The following is an 18,623-nucleotide window of genomic DNA, read 5'->3' as shown; positions in this document are numbered from 1 at the left end:
GCAACGCAGAACGCAGAGCCGGTAGGCGGGGCCTGGCCGCCAGGCCTGGCCTGGGTGAGGCAGGTCTGCTGTCAGGAGGGGAGCAGGCTTGGGGTAGGCTCAGATATATGCTCCTATGGGAAGGCTAGGTGATGGGCGGATTGACTCCACAACTCGTTAAAGTTGTAAAGTAGGTATGCTTTTTATTCAGTGCTGAGACGCACGGGGATAATTCCTCAAAGTCATGCATACCTCAGTGTTGTTTCCCTCTACATTTATTCTCTAAAGTTCATTTAAAGTTCATTTATTCTCTAAAGTTCATATATTCATAAGGTTGCACAACACGCCTATACATATTCATGTCCTATCCCTGCTTCATATTATAACGAGCCAGAAGGTCCTCTGCACCTGCACAGTGCCCCCTCTGGTCATGGGCAGGGGTCTCAAGATGAAGTAACTGAGTCTTCTTCCTGTGGGTAGGGGTCTTCAAGATAAAGTAAATGGGTCTTCCTCTTCTTGCACTTTTCACTTTTCAGTCTTCACATATGGCCTTAGGGTTTGGTCGGTATCCCAGCCATAAACCGTCTGCTTCTCCCCCTTATCAGTTCCTTATCAATAGCTGCTTATCAATAGCATCAAGTGTCTGCATTTCCTTATCAATAGCTGCTTATCAGTACGACCAAGTGTCTGCTTTTCCTTATCAATAGGATCAGGTGCCTTTGTTCTGCTTAGCAGGCATTTACAACAGACAATAGTTTTGTTTAAGCAAGCAAATTCCTCTAACCCCCTTGTACAACCCCCCTGTACATTGGTCAACTCTCTGCATCATAGGCTCCTTAGTAAGGGCCTGGGGGAGGTTGGACTACTTCATAGGAGCCTGTGGGGAGGCCAGGCCCCTCTATATGTGTTTGAGATGAGGATCGGCCCGCCTACAAGGGCCTGTGGGGGAACAGTATCCTTTATAAAGTGCTGTGTGGAGGCCAAGCTTCTCTATAGGAGCCTGGGAGGGAGCTGGGTTCACCTGCTGAGCATGGGATTTGAGGCCAGGATCATCTCTAGGAACCAGGGAAGAATCCAAACTTCTCTATAAGGGAGTGGCAAGGCTTCCCCTAAAAGGACTGGCAGGGAGGCAAGGCTCATCTATGGAAGCCTAGGAGGAGGGCAGGTTCCCCTCTATGGACCTGTGAAGGAGCCACGCTCTGCTATAACGCTCCAGGGGAGGGAGCAGGGTGCGGGTTAGGGAGGGAGGGTACTATATAGGACTCTGGGAGAAGGCCAGGTGTCTCTATAAGGGTCTGTGGGGAGGTCAAGCAGCCGCTATAGGGAATGTGAGGTAAGAAACCAAGCCCCCACATAGATGAGACCCTACAGAGCTCAGTCCCTCCTTGCAGAAGACATTGTAGTCAAAGACCTAATGATCTTGAACAGGTAATGTCCACTCTCTTAGGCCTTGTACTTGGCCTTGAGAAGACCCTTTGTTATCAACATCATGTTTCATTTATAATACCTGTGGGAAAGGGAAATTGTGTGTGGGACGAAGCAGAGATGATCCTGACCAGGAGCCCATTGCACATTATGGAGCTAGTGACACCCTGCAGCTGCGGGATGAGCTTGGCCATCTCATGGTAACGGGGTTTATGGGCAGCTCCTGCCTGATACTGACACACCAGCTGCCAGGGCCTGCCTGTATCTGGAAATGCAGCAAGTTCCCACGTGAACTTCCTTCATGACTAATGCTCTTTTCTTGTGATGCTTTATGTATTAGCTCATAGGACCAAAAAGGAAAAGCTCCAACTCTATCTGAAGGCAGGGTGCCCAGCATCTGAAGGGACATAAGATTTATATGCCACCTGTATCCCTCTTCTCAGTCTGTCTTATTAAAGCAGCAGTGGCCTCTCTGTCCCTAGGGGGGAAGGCAGGAGCTGTGCAGCTGGTTATCAGGGTCTCTTGTTAGGCCCTTCCCTTCTATGGGTATCTGGGAGGAAGACAGACCCCTCTAGAGAGGCCTGTGAGGAAACTCAGCCTGACTCTAGGGGAGCAGGGGGAGGCTAAAGTCTTGGTGTGTTCTGTCCCAGAGCTGTTGTGGTATTGAGTAAGCAGGAAATAAAGGCTGAGCAAGGATATGCTCGTGTAGGCTTCCTCCCAGGAGAAGGAACCTGAACATCCTAGGGTGCTTTGAAGGTGTACCAGCCCTAGCCTAGATAAAAAAAAAGTGAATATGACATCTTTCAGAAGAAAGATAGCCACCACGCAAGTCTCGAAACTTAATCATAGAAGATGTATGTGAAAAGACTACAGCAGGGTTCTTCAGCAGAATATCTGCACACTAGGTCTTTCAGAAATGAAAATGGACAGCAGATTCCTTCGCATGTGCACTTTGCACAGTCCATTGTAATGCATCAGGAGAGATGTTTAAGCTCACTGCCATCTTCTCCGCCGAAGGAAATACAGTAAAAGCTCCGGGGACTGTTTGGCATAGACATGCACTGAAGTCACGCAGATTCAACTTGAAGAATGCATAAATCAGCAACTCCCGTTGCTCTAAAGTTAGTCACCTGGCACCAGGTTTAAATAGCTGAACTGTGTGCTGGTCCCCTTATCCTCCATCCCTGTGCCGTAAGGCACTGAGGAGCTTCTTAAGCAATGCTGCACATGAGGATATGAGAGAGACCAGCAGCCCTGCAGCACATGAGTTTCTGAATCAAAGCCCAAAAAAAGCAAGAACTTTGGGAGATATGGTCAGAAAATGAGTTTCAGGGCTCCAGCCCAACATTAACAACTAAGTTTATTTCCAGTGGTACATAGTCACAACAAGTCCAAGGGACTTCTTTACCAGAAGTTAATCAAATGAGGGTCTGCAGAGCCTACCAGGCACAAGCTATACCGTGAACCTAGAAGTCTGCAAGCCCCTCCTTGGAGAGGTGGTTGAAGAGCTGACCAACTTCTCCAGATCCTCAGCAACACTGCAGGGTGCAGGTTTGTGGCAGCACAGCCTCTCACTGGGTAGCTGCGCTGTGGACTGCTACACCAGGCAAGATGCAAAGCAGCTTCCAGTATCAGCACTTAAAACTAAAGCACATCTACAGCTAAGCCAGACGCGTAGCGTATTGTTGGTGCCCCTCTAAGTGAGCTCCCTGAAAGACGTGGCCAAAATTAAACCTAAATTACAAGCTTAATCACCATTAATGAAGGACTTGAGCAACAGGGAAAAGCTTAACCTGAGATCTGAGTGAGATATATATGCCCTAAACATTAGCCAGTGTCCCAAAACATTGTGCACACTCCCCTCACTCAGCACGTATGACTTCTTGGTTATCTCCAGCCTCTTTCAGATGGCTGCACTTTAGAAGAATTTCAAATCAAAAACCTCTTCTGACACAGATGGCCCCTGCACTGGATCCATCGCTTAGATTCCTTTTCTTCCCCCGAGTGTGAAGATGGGATATCTGTCCAAGCAGTTTGCTGATCACAGGCACAGATTTGTAGTAGGCACTTTCTGAGTGTGCAGATAATTATCTGAGACCTCAAATACTTCGCTGAAACAGAGAGGCACTTCAGCTCTGTGTGGCTGCTGTGAGAAATGGTCTCTAGTAAAAACATAAGCTCAGGGTAGACACAACGGCGAAGCAGCTCTTTATTAATGTTTTTGCAAAAAGCGGGTGTCCTAGCACGTAGGCACACACAGCAACAGCAGAACTATGATTTCTATTTCCTACCCCGTCCACAAGTTCCCTCCCTTGTTTCCCCACTGGTTGGGTACTCCAAGGTTTACAGCCTATTCAGTGCTTATAATCTATGTGATAACTGTCTCGCCTCTGTTTATACCTCCCCTTACTGGACATTGTACACCCCTTCCTTTTCTATATTAACCACATCATTATTACCCACATAATCCTTTTCCAGTTCAATTTCATAACTCTTTGGCAGACATATGGTACCCCAACTTACTGTTTAACCAGCCTGCACCAGCTTAGTGTGTACATGTATTCTTTTTAACCATGGAATGTATCTTTCATCTAGAGATGACATTGCCTTTAACCACAGACTGTGTCTTTTTGAGTTACTAGATCTCAAACCCTTTGTTTCATTCCCTTAGTAACTTAACCCCAGTGTTGAAAACTCTTAATATTGTAAAGCCATAATATTGATCTTAAAGCTCTAATATTGGAAAGCCTTAATATTGCAAAGCCCCATCCCAGTTTCCCTTTTCTTTTTATTTTTTTTATTTTATCTTATTTATACTGGTTTTGGTTTTTGCACTTTCCTGAAAGAATTGCCCCATATGTCTCTTCCAGTCTGGAGAACTTAGTTTCACATTTTTTGCCTAAAGATAAGTCATCCCAATCATCTTCACACTTTTTTTTTTTTAAATTGTTTAATTTAAAGCATTTCATTAGAGTATGGTTGTGGTCCCATGAGCATTTGTTTTGACAGTGTTGTTTCAAGAAGAAGTTGTACAAGTCTTCCTATGTACGGAATTATGTAGCAGCTTATAGCTACTAATACACCTACTAGTACAATTACAGAAGTAAAAACTGATACCACCATTCCTCTCCATTTTCCAAACCAGGATTCTAACCATCCTATTAATGAAATATCTATTCTCGAATTTTCAGCCAGTTCTTCTGCCAACGTAGTGAGGTCTTGCAAGGCTCTGGTTATGGTTCCATCTGGTGTTGTTTTACTTGGAATAAATGTGCAACACCCATTCCCTAGCATTTTCCATACTCCTCCTTTTTCACGTAATATATTTAAACCTATACTTTTTTCTTATGTCATCCTGCTCGTAGTATCTAATTGTTTTGCAGTTCCTTTTATTGCGTCCCTGGCATGATTTATAAACTGCTCCTGATTAGAATAAATACAATTTATCCAATCTATATTTAATTGATTGTAACCTACCAAAACACACAAAAAAAAAATTCAGACCCTGTTGCTACTTCGTTCCTAGCTTTGTGGTCGTCAGGAACTCCTCAAGGAACTCTGATTGAATCAACAGAGATTCTATCCTGAAAGGCTGTTCCTAAAATACTTCTCTTTGTGCCTTGAGGAGTTCATTTCCCTCTCAAATGCCAGGTTAAATGGAATTGCCAGTTGAACAGTTTCGCAGGATCCCCTCCAGTTTGGAGGAAGTGTAGAACTTAGGATTTTTTTTCCCACAGTACTAGCCTAAATCTGCTCTGCAGATTTTTACAGCTGAGTTGTTTCCTGCATTATCCTTAGTCACACCTGCATGTGTTTTTAACTCTCCTAGAATTCTCCTGGTAGCATTCACAGCCTGTCAGGCTGTGGAGAAACATCAGGAGGCATCCTGATGTCCCTGTCCCGCAGAGCAGGGAATATGAGTGAATAAGGACTTAAAGGTTTGTTTTGCCAGGGAGCATTCTCCTGGTACAGTGCATTTATGTACATCATTCCTTGTCAGTCTCAAGTCCATTCTAATAGAAAATGGACTACCTGTACTGAAGCACAGTCATTCTCAAGCACATGCATAACAATTGCTTCTATTTAAACTTCTCACTATATATTTCACCCGTTCAACCCAGGCATTTGCATTTCTGTATCCTGTTTCTATTTCAAACATCTACTTCAAATCTTTAATTGCAATTACATTCACTATCTTAAGATTCTATGGTGGAGTCCATGTCCCCACTGATGGAGGAATGGTAGTGTCCACAGGCTGGCCACATTCATTCCTCTTTGGCTCCCAAACCATTATTCTAAATCTAGCAATTGAGTCCCTTCTGTCACATCTGCCCCAGGCCATGAACTTGGCTTACTTCCCCACCAGCACTTGCAGTAACAAGTGCTACGGGACCACTCTCTAAACTCCCACAGTCAGGTTCCATGTGACCTTTAAACACTGTAATTCTACTTTTTAGAGATTTTCCCTAAGCACTCTGTAAGATCCACTCATTAAAGACAGTTGTAAACTAAACATCACTCCACCCAGGACAAGGTGATTCCCAGTATGGTTGGAGAAAATACTCTGAGTATCATCTAGAGATGACACTGTCTTAAACTACAGAGCATGTATTTCTGATTCACTGTATCTCAAACCCTTTGTTTCATTCCCTTAGGAACTTAAACCCAGACCTAGTATTGAAAACTCTTACTATTGCAAAGCCTTAATATTGATCTTAAAGCTCTTAAGATTGGAAAGTCTTAATATTGTAAAGCCCCATCCCCAATTATGCAAAAACATTGTTTCTCTCACAGCTGGGAGTAACTGGAAACACCACCACACTGGCCAGACCAACAGTGTCTTCTGCCTGGAGAACCTACAAACAGGATCAACAGCATCTAGTGATGTACCTGTCAACTGTGGCATAATCAGGCTCACCTGAAACAGCACAAAAACAATTTGGTCTGCTTATGAGAAGTGCTCGTTACAAGACTCTACACAGGACAGAAACACTGGCCACCTGTGTCAAAGGGATGGAAGGCAATGGTGGATGAGGCTGAAAGAGATGTCTTGATTCTATGATTCTATGATTTGCCGAACAACCAAGTCATTTTACCAAGTTCCATCACCAAAGTGCCTCTGGGAATTATATAGCTCATGGTGCTGAATGAGGGAAAGGCCCAAACTACAGAGAGTGGTGGGAACCCAAGCTTGGACATCCTTAAGCTCATGATCTGATGGGGAAGAGCAAAAGCAGAGTTCTTCTGTGGAGCCAGAAACCCCATAAAGCAAGTAATTCTGGTGCAATGGTCGGGGTGGGTAGAAGTGCCTTCCTGCACATTAGAAAAGACAGAGCTGAGGATCTGCGTGGCTCCGGGACTCCCAGTGCCCTGGCTCTGTGCTCCCCAGCTGCCCTCCCAGACCTAGTGGGAAGGCAAGAGGTTAGGCCAGCCTGGGCTTTACAGAGACCTGATACCAAGTCACGTCATGGTGGGCTAATATGAAGCCGGAGGGCATTGCGGAAATAGTTGATCCTCTCGCACTCCTGGGTCTCAAAGAACTGAAACGACACAGACAAAACAGCCCTAACATCTGTAAGAAGAGAGCAAATCTCCTCTATTCTGATCTCCTCTCATGCCACTACAAAGATCTCTGTCCACAGCAACGAGCAGGTGATGTTGGTCTTCTGCAGGAAACAAAGTAACCATGAGTCATAGAATCATAGAACCAACTAGGTTGGAAAAGACCTCGTCCAGACAAGAAGTCATCCCTTTACACAGGAATTTCAAAGATGAGCGTTAAGTTCAGGAGGGTCTGCAGGACCGATGTGGAGGAGGTCACTCAGCACACCACTACCTCTGGGGAGACGAAGCTAGCTTCCTAAAGGCACTGCATGTTTCCTAGGTACCCCATGGTCCTGCAGTCCCAGCTGACTTCTCTCCCACAACTATGGAGCAATAAAAAAGCATGGGGATCTATGAGAGCAAAGTGCCTTGAATCGTTTGTCTTCTCTTTCCCGCCCATCCCTTTTCCAAGTAGCTTTAAGACGAAGTCTTTTGAAATGTGCTGCCTGGTATAGCTAAATTTCATGAGCCTTTACACATTTCCCTGAAAGACAGCCTTTCATCCCACATGCGCATATGCACTTGTTATCACTTGCTGTTTTCGAGCTTGCAGCAGACATGGTATAAAACCTCAACCTCTGCACTTCCTGTCCATAGAATCACAGAATCATAGAATAGGATTGGAAAGGACCTTAAGATCATCTAGTTCCAGCCCTCCTGCCATGGGCAGGGACACCTCGCACTAAACCATGCCACCCAAGACTGTGTCCAACCTGGCTTTGATGAGTGCCAGGGATGGCGCATTCACAACTTCCTTGGGTAACCCATTCTAGGGCCTCACCACCTTCACAGTAGAGAACTTCTTACTTATATCTAACCTAAACTTCCCTTTTTAAGTTTGAAGCCATTACCCCTTGTCCTGACACTACAGTCCCTAACAAAGAGTCCCCTCCCCAGCATCCTTGTACGCATCTTTCAGATACTGGAAGCTGCTAGGATTTCTCCACACAGGCTTCTCTTCTCCAGGGTGAACAGCCACAACTTCCTCAGCCTTTCTTCATGTGGGAGGTGTTCCAGCCCCCTTGTCATCCTCGTGGCCCTCCCCTGGACTAGCCCCAACAGCTCCACGGCCTTTTCATAATGAGGACACCAGAACTGTACGCAATACTCCAAGTGAGGTCTCACGAGAGCAGAGTAGAGGAGCCGCATCACCTCATTAAACCCTTGGTTACACATCACAGACAGCTGCAAGACACAGGTCAGCAGCAGAGCAGCATCACGGTCCTCTTGCAACCAGCTCTGGATTTCCCTGGCACTTGCTGGAAGTCCTGGCTAGACCATTTTGCTACGACACAGTCTGCTTTAGACTGATACATCGCTCAGAGGGGTTCCCATGCTACCACGTGATATATATGGTGAAGGGCTGCTGGCATGCTGGGTTCACATGGAGATGGCTTCACCCAGCTTGCATCCCCAGTGTGTCAGCGCCTTCTACTGCAAATTCATTTAAAGTCCATCAGAGTTTCAAAGTCTGCTAGGTGGTGTCGTGGCTGTAAAACACACTGGCCTTAAGTCACTGAGTACCCAGAAAGTGACCACGGCTGTTCAGGATAATGGCCACACCAAACGCGCAAGCAGGTTAATGGGCGAAAAGGTCACTGCTTTGATTCTGTTACTTTGAAAAGGTAGTGGAAGGAAAAATAAAAACAAACAAAAAAAAATAGTGGAAACCTTGAAGTGGTGGGACGTTAAATGCAGAAGGCACGCCTAAGGCACACACAGTGTTAGCTGCAACACGTCCTGCTGCTTCACTGCCAGGGCAACAGAGAGAAGGCAGATCTGTGCCATCCCGGACTTCTACAGCAAGGAGTGGACATCCAGAGGACCACACTGCCACATGAAGGTGTGTGGGGGCTTTCACCTCACAAGCTCTGACGTGCTCTTTGCCGTTCTTCCCGGATCTTCTCAAGTGTTGTAACACTCTGCTGGTAACTCCTGCCTTTGAGACATATCACACTCTCATCTAACTAACATGGATTAAAAAGACCCTTTTCTAGAAGGCAGTTACTTTGAAAATGTACTCGAAGGAAAAATGAAAAACAAAAAAAAATAGTGGAAACCATGAAGTGGTGGGTCCCTAAATGCAGAAGGCAAGTGTAAGAAACTTAAAGGTTTAGCTGCAACACGTCCTTCTGCTTCACTGCCAGGGCAACAGAGAGAAGGCAGATCTGTGCCATCCCGGACCCCTGCAGTGAGGATTTGACATCCGGAGGACTACACTGCCACATGAAGGTGTTTGGGGGCTTTTACCTCACAAGCTTTGATGTGTTCTTTCTGCGATTATACCTGGATCTTCTATAGTGTGGTAACGCTCTGCCTGGAACTCCTGCCTTTGAGACAAATCACACTCTTATCTGATTACTTAAAAAGACCCCTTGCTAGAAGGCAGTACATGAAAGCTGAATTGGCAGGGACATCAAGGAGAAAGCAGCAGTAATGTGTGAGCTCAGCTATGGATGTGCACTGCAAACAAATGCAGAGCTGTCCAGACAGGTGGAATGTCATGCAACAGGGAAATGGCAGGAACACCCTTGGTAGGGCTACACAGGCTTATCCACATCTGGTATGTGGGGCATGAGTTTCTGAGGAGCCAGCCCTGACCCAGGAGCTGGAGCTCACTCAAGAGCCATGCCATGGCTTCACAACCCCTGCCCCAGCAAACACTCAGCTCACCCTCCAAACCCTGCATTGCCACACTCACCAGAGTCTTCCGGAGGTGATTTCATCTGAGCCAGATTGAGGAACAGCTGCCAAAACTGGGAGAGAGAAGAAAGCTACAGGAGAAACGATGTGCATCACCAGTAGTATCGAAGACCAATTAGAGAACATTGCCAGCCCTTCCATCTCACCCCCAAACCCAGAGCTGGGAAAAGAGTTATGGGGCAGGAGAGATCCAAGAACATACACCCTTCCTGTCCCATGGCCACCCACCTCTCTATACCTTCTCCTGCTGCTTCTGTGTAATCACGTTTGTGTTGTGTTGTACAGCTTCTTATGCCTCATCCTTCTCCATCCAGAGATGCTCATAAAAGCGGTAGGCCTAGGAGAGACAACAAACAGGGCAGGAGCGTGTTAGTAAGCAGTGAGTTACTCTTACAGCTCATGCAGGTAGCTCTGGAAGAAAATAGAGCCTCCAATTGAAGATGTGGACACAGGCTGCCCACAGAGCAGGGGACAGAACACAAGGCACTCAGTGCCCTGCTGCTTGGGAAAAACTGACCACACAAGACAAGCTGCTCTTCATTTGGCATGAAAAGCTCATAGCAATCGAGTCTCTGACGTCTAAATCACTCTTAACCTACCATCAAGGCTGTGACTAGCCGTGTCCGTGGTGTACTCTTCAGTTTTTCAGAACACACTATGCAGACTTAAATGTGATGGTCTTCCTCTGCTGCAGCTCTTGATGTAGTGTCTGCATGAGTTGCAGTAGAGGAAGACCCTCATATGTAAGACTGTGCCAGCACTGTGCGCGTATGGTAGCAGTGTTAAACCATATAGCAAGAAAGAGCAGCATGTTTGCTTTACCACCATGGTCTTCTCGTACTGCAGACTCCTGATTTTCTGAATCGCCTCCATTATCAGGTCTATCTGTGATGACAAGAGAGTCAACACATCACTGAGCATCGAAGCTTCACGATGGACTATGTGGCTTAGGAAAGGAAGAGGCACAGACCAAATTCAGATGGCCTTAAGGACCTATGTCCACCTCAAGCATCTTCACAAAACCCACCTTTTATACTTCTAGCTAAGCCTCCACCTGTCTATGCAATGGAACTCTACAAATGAAATCCACCATTATATAGTACTGTATCATCTCCATTGAATCTAGGAAAATTGGGAAGCCAGCTCCCTTCTGCTACGTCCAAACTTGCAGCAGTTTTCTCTCATTTTCCAGACAAAGGAATCTCAAGCCAGAAGAGGTTAAAAGACTTGCCAATTTTAGCAAACCCTATGGACATCACGCAACACTATAATGTATGAGATATATGTCTCTATGCTTTAAGAACATTCCTGGTTGAGGCTGGTGTCTCTGGAGGTGAGCCCTGCGATAGCCAGCCCCAAAAGGCACCCAAAGGAGAAGATGTGGCAGTCAGAAGAAGGAAGTCAGAGGTTCAGCAGCAGGGCTTCAACATATAGGAAGGAGCTCAGGACTTCCCAGCAGCGACAGGCACTGGGAGCATGCAGGGGGCTGGGGCATGGTGGGAGAAACGAGCCAGGAGCCAAAATCCATCACCAAGGATGGTAATTGGTAGTGGATCAACATCCTGACCTTCTTCCGATGCAGTTTTTGCTCTTCCGTGAATTCCTCCATTTTCTTTGCTTCTTCCCAAAGGGTTTGTGCCAGCTAGATCTGACCTTCTCCCACACTACCTCTGCAAAGAAAAGAAAGTTTCATATATATACATAGATACACACAAATATACATATATATATATGTATACACACATACACACATACATTAGAAGACTGTTGCTCAAATCACCTGCTGTAGCCGACATCAAACTGAGCCCATAGTACACCTCCATTTCCAGAACAATATAAAAGCAGCAGGAATTTTGAAACGGCATCCATGCAGCATTAGCTATGTCAGCGTCAGTCATGCTGGGGGTCACCTTTCAGCGTAAGAAAACTGGAATCAGGATGTTCTTCAAGCAAGCACAGTCACATCTGCCCTTATCCCAATGAATACAGCCAGCTTTCAACACACAGCAACCTGAAGCAAAGAGTTGCCCCGGGTTAGCACACAGTCAAGCTGGGGCACAGAAAAACTGATGCTAAAAAAACCGCAGCTTCATCCTGTTGAAAGTGAGTGGCTATATTGCAGAACAGCACCCCAGTAAGCTCATCGAGAGACATAAGTGTAGCTCAGGATTCAAGACCCGGAGCTGTTTCAAACCCACAGCCATGAATAGCTAGCTGCTTCGACAGCAGAGCCATGCTAGGGAGGTTCACCAAGGCTCAGGGCAGCAGACAAATATGGCTGCGGCAGAGATTGCACGCAGCACACGAGAGCAGAGTGCCAGCCCTCAGGGTAGGGATGCTGCCCGCCATGTGCACATGGAAATGAAGGCACAATGTAATGTAGCCAAAGCATCATCTTGTAGATGCTGTGATTAGAAGTGTGGAATCAAAATTCAAGTGTTAAACATGCATTGCATTTATTCTCAAAGGGCTTTGACAACCAGGACTTCACTGCCGTTGCTCTCCAGGGTGCAGTGTACAACATGAAAGAGGTTAGGCAATTCAGAGAAACATTCCCAAGTTGATCAGGCTGTGAGGCAAAGTATTTCAGTTCAGATCATTCCACAACTACTGAAACCCGGGCAGGGACACCTTCCATTAGACCAGGTTGTGTTAAGCCCCGTCCAGCCTGGCCTTGATCACTGCCAGGGATGGGACATGTGTTTTCAGATAGGCACACACCCCCCGATCTCGCCGCTTCCAGCAGCAGACAAACAAACACGGACACAAGCACGGCCTGGAGCTGACACCCTCTCCGCCGCTTTAAACCCACTCAGGAATAGGCGCAAACACGAGACAAAGGGCTGACGAACACCCCCCCCCGGCGTGTACCAGCCCCGCAGGCTCCTCCCCGCCCCTCTAAGCTCGCCGGACCCACCACAACCGGCAGGCGGCGGAAGCAGCCCGGACGAGGACCGGAGGAGCCTCACCCGGAGCCGATCCCCGCCTTCCCCCCGCACCTCGGGCCTGCTCTTGGTGTGGGCCTTGCGGGGCGCCCTCACGGCCTCCACCAGGGCCATACTCTGCGGCACCACCAAGCCGCAGCCACGGGTACTGCGGGCGGAAGCGAGGGGGAGATTGACACCGCCCCCACCCGCTCCCTTCCAGTCAGCAGGGCGGTGGCTACGTGAAGCACGGAAGGACTCAGCGCAGAACGCAGAGCTGGGAGCCGGAGCATGGCCGCCAGGCCTGGGTGAGGCAGGTCTCTTGTCAGGATGGGAGCGGGCTTGGGGTAGGCTCACATATAGGCTCAGATATGGGAAGGCTAGGTTCCTTAGTAAGGGCGTGGGGAGAGGTGGGACTACCCCATAGGATCCTGTGGGGAGGCCAGGCCCCTCCATAAGTGTTAGAGATGAGGATCGGCCCTCCTACAAGGGCCTGTGGGGGAACAGAATCCTTTATAAAGTGCTGTGTGGAGGCCAAGCTCCTCTACAGGAGCCTGGGAGGGAGGTAAGTTCCCCTACTGAGGACCGGCTGGGAGGCCAGGATCATCTCTAGGAGCCGGGAAAGAATCCAAACTTCTCTATAAGGGAGTGGCCAGGCTCCCCCTAAAAGGACTGGCAGGGAGGCAAGGCTCATCTAGAGGAGCCTAGGAGGAGGCCAGCTTCGCCTATAGGGACCTGTGGAGGGGCCAGGCTCTCCTGTAACGCCCCCGGTGCGGAGGGGGGTGGGGAGGGAGTCTCCTCCATAAGAGTCTGGGACAAGGCCAGGTGTCTCTATAAGGGTCTGTGGGGAGGTCCAGCTGCCGCTATAGGGAATGCGAGGTAAGAAACCAAGGCCCTACTACTGAGGCTGGGGAGTGTGAGTTCTCTTCTTTCTACTTGTGCCGTAGCAGGACCCGGAAGTGCCACCGGAGCGGGGCAGCCTGTCTGCAGTGCCTGAGGCATCTCCAGCCGCAGCGGGGCTCCAGTCTCAGCCTGGGGGACCAGGCGTCACTGACCCTTTTGATCCCTACTCAGGTGCTCAGCTGCCCCAGGGAGCCACCGCTGGAGCCGAGGCCATGCCCCACTGGAGCAGAAGTGATTGCAGCCAGTCCCCAGATGGAGGAGTCCCTGCAGAGCTCAGTCCCTCCTTGCAGAAGACATTGTAGTCAAAGACCTAATGATCTTGAACAGGTAATGTCCACTCTCTTAGGCCTTGTACTTGGCCTTGAGAAGACCCTTTGTTATCAACATCATGTGTCATTTATAATACCTGTGGGAAAGGTAAATTGCGTGTGGGTCAAGGCAGAGATGATCCTGACCAGGAGCCCATTGCACATTACGGAGGTGGTGATCCCCTGAGCAGGCACAGGGCTGGTCTGCACTGCCCAAGGCCTGCTAACGGGGTTTATGGGCAGCTCCTGCCTGATACTGACACACCAGCTGCCTGGCCCTGCCTGTATCTGGAAACGCAGCAAGAAGTGCTCCTGTGAACTTCCTTCATAACTAATGCTGTTTTCTTGTGATGCTTTTTGTATTAGCTCATAGGACCAAAAAGGAAGAGCTCTAACTCTGCCTGAAGGCAGGATGCCCAGCATCTGAAGGGACATAAGACTTCCATGCTACCTGTATCCCTCTGCTTATTTTGTCTTACTAAAGCAGCTGTGGCCTCTCTGTCCCTAGGGGGGAAGGCAGGAGCTGTGCAGCTGGTTATCAGGCTCTCTTGTTAGGCCCTTCACTTCTGTGGGTGTCTGGGAGGAGGACAAACCCCTCTAGAGAGGCCTGTGAGGAAACTCAGCCTGACTCTAGGGGAGCAGGGGGAGGCTAAAGTCTTGGTGTGTTCTGTCCCAGAGCTGTCGTGGTATTGAGCAAGTAGGAAATAAAGGCTGAGCAAGGATATGCTCTTGTAGGCTTCCTCCCAGGAGAAGGAACCTGAACATCCTAGGGTGCTTTGAAGGTGTACCCACCCTAGCCTAGATAAAAAAAGTGAGTATGACATCTTTCAGAAGAAAGATAGCCACCACGCAAGTCTCAAAACTTTATCATAGAAGATGTATGTAAGAACTAAGACTACAGCAGGGTCCTTCAGCAGACTATTTCTACGCTTGGTCTTTCAGAAATAAAAATGGACAGCCGATTCCTTCGCATGTGCACTTTGCACAGTCCGTTGTAATGCGTTAGGGGAGATGTTTAAGCTCACTGCCATCTTCTCCGCCGAAGGAAATACAGTAAAAGCTCCGGGGACTGTTTGGCTTAGACATGCACTGAAGTCACGCAGATTCAACTTGAAGAATATCATACATCAGCAACTCCCGTTGCTCCAAAGTTAAGGCACCTGGCACCGGGTTTAAACAGCTGAACTGTGTGCTGGTCCCCTTATCCTCCATCCCTGTGCCATAAGGCACTGGGGAGCTTCTTAAGAAATGCTGCACATGAGGATATGAGAGAGACCAGCAGCCCTGCAGCACATGAGTTTCTGAATCAAAGCCATGATCACGTATATGGTAACAAAAAAAGCAAGAACTTTGGGAGATATGGTCAGAAAATGAGTTTCAGGGCTCCAGCCCAACATTAACAACTAAGTTTTTTTCCAGTGGTACATAGTCACAACAAGTCCAAGGGACTTCTTTACCAGAAGTTAATCAAATGAGGGTCTGCAGAGCCTACCAGGCACAAGCTATACCGTGAACCTAAAAGTCTGCAAGCCCCTCCTTGGAGAGGTGGTTGAAGAGCTGACCAACTTCTCCAGATCCTCAGCAACACTGCAGGGTGCAGGTTTGTGGCAGCACAGCCTCTCACTGGGTAGCTGCGCTGTGGACTGCTACACCAGGCAAGATGCAAAGCAGCTTCCAGTATCAGCACTTAAAACTAAAGCACATCTACAGCTAAGCCAGACGCGTAGCGTATTGTTGGTGCCCCTCTAAGTGAGCTCCCTGAAAGACGTGGCCAAAATTAAACCTAAATTACAAGCTTAATCACCATTAATGATGGACTTGAGAAACAGGGAAAAGCTTAACCTGAGATCTGAGTGAGATATATATGCCCTAAACATCAGCCAGTGTCCCAAAACATTGTGCACACTCCCCTCACTCAGCACATATGACTTCTTGGTTATCTCCAGCCTCTTTCAGATGGCTGCACTTCAGAAGAATTTCAAATCAAAAACCTCTTCTGACACAGATGGCCCCTGCACTGGATCCATCGCTTAGATTCCTTTTCTTCCCCCGAGTGTGAAGATGGGATATCTGTCCAAGCAGTTTGCTGATCACAGGCACAGATTTGTAGTAGGCACTTTCGGAGTGTGCAGATAAATATCTGAGACCGCAAATACTTTGCTGAAACAGAGAAGCACTTCAGCTCTGTGTGGCTGCTGTGAGAAATGGTCTCTAGGTAAAAACATAAGCTCAGGGTAGACACAACAGCGAAGCAGGTCTTTATTAATGTTTTTGCAAAAAAGCGGGTGTGCTAGCAAGTAGGCACACACAGCAAAAGCAGAACTATGATTTCTATTTCCTGTCCTGTACACCGGTTCCCTCCCTTGTTTCCCCATTGGTTGGGTACTCCAAGGTTTACAGCCTATTCAGTGCTTATAATCTGTGTGCTAACTGTCCCGCCTCTGTTTATACCTCCCCTTACTGGATGTTCTATGCCCCTTCCTCTTATTTATTAACCACATCATTATTACCCACATAATCCTTTTCCAGTTCAATTTTGTAACTCTTTGGCAGGCATGTCGTACCCCAACTTACTGTTTAACCAGCCTGCACCAGCTTAGTTTGTACATAGACAGTATTCTTTTTAACCAAGGAGTGTATCTTTCATCGAGAGATGACATTGGCTTTAACCACAGAGTGTCTTTTTTTTTGAGTTACTACATCTCAAACACTTTCTTTCGTTCCTTTAGTAACTTAGCCCCAGCCCCAGTATTGAAAACTCTTAATATTGCAAAGCCTTAATATTGGTCTTGAAGCTCTAATATTGGAAAGCCTTAATACTGCAAAGCCCCATCTCCAGTTATGCGAAAACAACACTGCTTCTCTCACAACTCCCCCTTTCTCTTATTATACTGGTTTTGGTTTTTGCACTTTCCTTAAAGAATTGCCCCATATGTCGCTTCCAGTCTGGATAACGTAATTTCGTGGTTTTGATCTAAAGATAAGTCGCCCCAATCATCTTTATTTTTTTTTTTAATCGAAAGCATGTCATTAGAGTAGGGTGGTGGTCCCATGAGCATTTGTTTTGACAAAGTTATTTCAACAAATTTGTTTCAAGAAGTTGCACACGTCTTCCTATATATGGAATTATGTAGCACCATATAGCTATTCATACACCTGCTACTATAATTACAGAAGTAAAAGCTGATATCACCATTCCTCTCCATTTTCCAAATCAGGATTCTAACCATCCTGCTAATGAAATACCTGTTCTCATATTTTCAGCCAATTCTTCTGCCAACATAGTGAGGCCTTGTAAGGCCCTGGTTATGGCTCCATCTGGTGTTCTATTATTTGGAATAAATGTGCAACACGTATTCCCTAGCATTATGCATACTCCTCCCTTTTCAGCAAAAATATCTAAAACGATTCTATTTTCCCTGGATATTTGACCCGTTCTACCCAGACATTTCTATTTCTATATCCTGTTTCTATTTCAAACATCTACTTCAAATCTTTAATAGCAATTATATTTACTATCTTAGGACTATTTGGTGGAGTGCGTGTGCCCACCGGTGGAGGAATGGTGGATGTCCACAGGCTGGTCGCATTCGTTCCCCTTTGGCTCCCAAACCCCTATTCTAAATCTAGCAATTGAATCCCCTCCTGTCACATCTGCCCCCCAGCCATGAACTTGCCTTATTGCCCCTCCAGCACTTGCAATAGCAAGGGCACGGGACCACACTCTTAACGCCCCACATTCAGATTCTATGTGACCTTTACATATCATAATTTTACTTTGTAGAGATTTTCTCTAAGCGCTGGGTGAGATCCACCCATTAAAGCCAGTTGTAAACCAAACATCACCCAGGACAAGGTGATTCCCAGTATGGTTGGAGATAATACTCTGGGTATAAATAAGTTACCTCAACTTACTGCTTAACCAGCCTGCACCGGTTTAGTTTCCTAGGTTATACGTAGATAGTATTCTTTTTAACCACAGAGTGTGTCTTTCATCTAGAGATGACACTGTCTTTAAGCACAAAGCGTGTCTATTTGAATAAGTAGATCTCAAACCCTTTCCTTCATTGCCTTAGGAACTTAATCCCAGACCTAGTATTGAAAACTCTTATTATTTTTGCAAAGTTTTACTATTGATCTTAAAGCTCTAAGATTGGAAAGTCTTAATATTGTAAAGCCCCATCCCCAAATATGCGAAAACAACACTGTTTCTCTCACAGCTGGGAGTAACTGGAAACACCACCACACTGGCCAGACCAACAGTGTCTTCTGCCTGGAGAACCTACAAACAGGATCAACAGCATCTAGTGATGTAGCCATCAACTGTGGCATAATCAGGCTCACCTGGAACAGAGAGCACAAAAAAAAATGAGGTCTGCTTATGAGAAGTGCTCGTTACAAGACTACACAGGACAGAAACGCTGGCCACCTGTGTCAAAGGGATGGAAGGCAATGGTGGATGAGGCTGAAAGAGATGTCTTGATTCTATGATTCTATGATTTGCTGAACAACCAAGGCATTTTACCAAGTTCCATCACCAAAGTGCCTCTGGGAATTATATAGCTCATGGTGCTGAATGAGGGAAAGGCCCAAACTGCAGAGAGTGGTGGGATCCCAAGCTTGGACATCCTTAAGCTCCACAAATGCCTACATACAGGGCTTTGATCAGAACTTCTCCTTAGTGAAACCTTGTCTCCAAAGTCAGAGTCCAGCTTCCCAGGATCTTTCGGGGGGGGCGGACTTCACCTAAACCATTTTTTTTAGACAGCTAAAGCTC

General features: G+C 47.0%; 2 long non-coding RNA genes across 3 annotated transcripts; both read left to right on the top strand.

Moving 5' to 3' along the window:
- Positions 1–45: 45 nt before the first annotated feature.
- LOC133267881 (uncharacterized) lies at positions 46–18,408 on the top strand. 2 transcript variants are annotated; one of them, XR_009742907.1, is made up of 3 exons: positions 46–128; positions 13,020–13,865; positions 18,067–18,408. It is a non-coding gene; the product is annotated as an uncharacterized LOC133267881 (long non-coding RNA). The 2 variants fall into 2 exon arrangements; XR_009742906.1 differs by lacking the exon at positions 46–128 and having other exon boundaries at positions 13,012–13,865.
- LOC133267877 (uncharacterized) lies at positions 1,324–6,535 on the top strand. Its single transcript, XR_009742902.1, has 2 exons — positions 1,324–1,407; positions 6,199–6,535. It is a non-coding gene; the product is annotated as an uncharacterized LOC133267877 (long non-coding RNA).
- Positions 18,409–18,623: the final 215 nt, after the last annotated feature.

The sequence above is a fragment of the Pezoporus flaviventris genome, unplaced genomic scaffold (assembly GCF_033815535.1).
Source record: "Pezoporus flaviventris isolate CSIRO_AGI_PZ_B2104156 unplaced genomic scaffold, CSIRO_AGI_Pfla_v1 ptg000010l, whole genome shotgun sequence".
NCBI lineage: Eukaryota > Metazoa > Chordata > Aves > Psittaciformes > Psittacidae > Pezoporus > Pezoporus flaviventris.
The sequence above is the reverse complement of the archived record's forward strand: the minus strand, read 5'-3'. Positions and strand labels throughout refer to the sequence as shown.